At 35.2% G+C, this 2,641-nt stretch overlaps 2 protein-coding genes across 2 annotated transcripts in view; one reads left to right on the top strand and one right to left on the bottom strand.

The window, feature by feature from the left end:
- Positions 1–2,641, top strand: part of LOC106874114 (phosphopantothenoylcysteine decarboxylase) — a 37,413-nt gene that overhangs the window by 18,747 nt on the left and 16,025 nt on the right. The gene's annotated exons all lie outside the window — the stretch shown is intronic.
- LOC106874102 (GTP-binding protein Rit2) overlaps positions 1–2,641 on the bottom strand; it is a 37,653-nt gene that overhangs the window by 33,444 nt on the left and 1,568 nt on the right. The gene's annotated exons all lie outside the window — the stretch shown is intronic.

The following is a 2,641-nucleotide window of genomic DNA, read 5'->3' as shown; positions in this document are numbered from 1 at the left end:
ATATATATATATATATATATATATATATAAGGAGGAGACATGCTGGGTCAAGAGGTCTCTTTAGATGTGCTGAGGACACGACACCTCTCTAGCGGTGGTTCTGTGAAAAATAGCCCCCAGTTCACTATATGTAGGGGTTAGCATTAGGAAGGACATTGAACCACAGAAACCAAACCAGACCGAATCATACAAATGAGATGCACTCCTTTGACCTAAGAAGACAAGCAACACTACCAAATATGGACTGACTGACCATGGCAGTTCATCCAACCCATGCCAGTACGGAAAACGAAGTAAAATGAGATGATGACGTATACAGGTACAAACCACAAGCATACAAACACGATTGTGCATTTAAGAATTTCACTTTCCAACCACATGGTTTAGGTTCAGTCCCACTGTGTGGCACTTTGGGACAAATAGTGTCTTGTACAATAGCCCAGACCAGTAGACTGTCGCGTGTGTGATACTTGTAAACGAGCGCCACCGTCGTACACGAAGTGTTATTCATTTCCAATGTTCTATGGAAACATGTAGAGTCCTGGAGAAATATTTTTTTGTTTCTGAACAGGTGAGGGTTCACAACAGGAAAGACATCCAGCCAGAGAAAAATCTGCATCAATGAATTCTGTCTGACCCATACATGCGCGGAAATGCAGACGTTAAAACGATCTATCTATCTATCTTCCTACCTACCTACCTACCTACATTATACACATACAGTCAGACAGACAACGAGGGAAAGATAAGATCCCCTGTGTTGTCCATATAAACTCACTGTCAAAGGAGCTGTATGCGTATGTATAAAACGCTGGCCTCTTCTGAGATATACACTCAGTTTGAAGAGGAGTCCTGTGCACGTCCACCACACATCGACGTTTATATGCAGCTCTATAATTATGTATACATAAAACTTGGTCATTCATTCTCTCTCTCTCTCTCTCTCTCTCTCTCTCTATATATATATATATATATATATATATAACGGGGTAGGCCGGTTTATGGGGTTACCTTGGGTCTCTCGCTCATAAAGGGCTTAGCCTTGCAGCGTATCTTCTGACCCCAAACACTGCTGGCCTGAGACCTCTTTAATACACACACACACACACACACACACATACATATATATATATATATATATATATAACTCTCAGGCAGACTTGTCTAAATCTGTATATATGCTGAAGTGCACGACACGTCTACGAGCTGCATGCCAAAGTAGACATTGGAACTGAATACAGTTCTCTCGTTCATCGGACAGTCCAACCCGTGCCAGCACGGAAGAATGACTTTAAATATGTGTGTGTGTGTGTGTGTGTGTGTACATACATCATTCACAAGCTGTCTATATATATTCCTATACATAGACTATTTATCTTCTATATACACCCACATAGGTTTTCAAGTTCTATATATAAACCTACGCAAGTATGTATGTATATATGAGTGCAACAGTTTACATTGCAATTTCTACAATATGCCATTTAACTCTACACATGTAAGGTAACTATATACACACATGCTATACATATACATATTATATATATATATATATATATATATATATATACACACATACATACACAAAAAAACCCATCCGCAATCTCTGAACGTATAACAATGTATACAGTAAAGTTACATTCCTTCAACACACACAGTGTTACATCACATACATATAGATACCGTATTACACACGCGTATATATACACACACATGCATAACGTTTTCAGATTCATAATACATACATACATACATACATAACACACACACATACATAAATACATAATACATACACATACAAATTTATACGTGAACAGCGTATTTCAATATAGCCACACACACATATAGGAAGCTTTTAAACAAATAGATTTTGAACACGCACATACACACGTACATATATAGAAAATATATACATACGTAGACACATATATGCACACAGATATATAGACAACCATATACGTGTACATGCACGAGTATATACACACACATACATGTACACATATATGTACAGACACCGCAACTCACAGGTTGAAAATCCATCCGATTACACAATATAACTAAACATAGATTTACACACCTATAACGTACACATACACACGCACGTGATTGTAATATTTAGATATACACATAAATATATATACACACCCATACATATAATACATATAAGCCTACACATACACATCTATACACATGTATATATATATAAGTTACGTAAATGCCAACACGTATGTACAATTTAAACACCCCCAGCTTATAAATATATGTATGTTTAATGCCTTTGAACACATAGTAGCGAATGTATACATATATATATATATATATATATATAATGCATTTAAGCACACACACACACACACACACACACGTACCTCTAATGTATGCAACCGAACACATGATATAGACATACATTTACTATATACATACATACATATATGTATATATATATATATATATATATGTGCATTATACACACACATTCATTATGCATTACAAAGATATATATATACATATATATTGCGCATTATATTGCATGCATAACGAATTATATGCATGCACTATATTGCATAACAAACATTGCATATATGCACAATACATATATTGCATAACACACAAACATATATATATATATATATATATATAT

This window comes from Octopus bimaculoides, chromosome 15 (assembly GCF_001194135.2).
Source record: "Octopus bimaculoides isolate UCB-OBI-ISO-001 chromosome 15, ASM119413v2, whole genome shotgun sequence".
In the NCBI taxonomy this organism is placed as follows: domain Eukaryota; kingdom Metazoa; phylum Mollusca; class Cephalopoda; order Octopoda; family Octopodidae; genus Octopus; species Octopus bimaculoides.
This window is presented reverse-complemented; position numbering and strand designations above follow the sequence as displayed.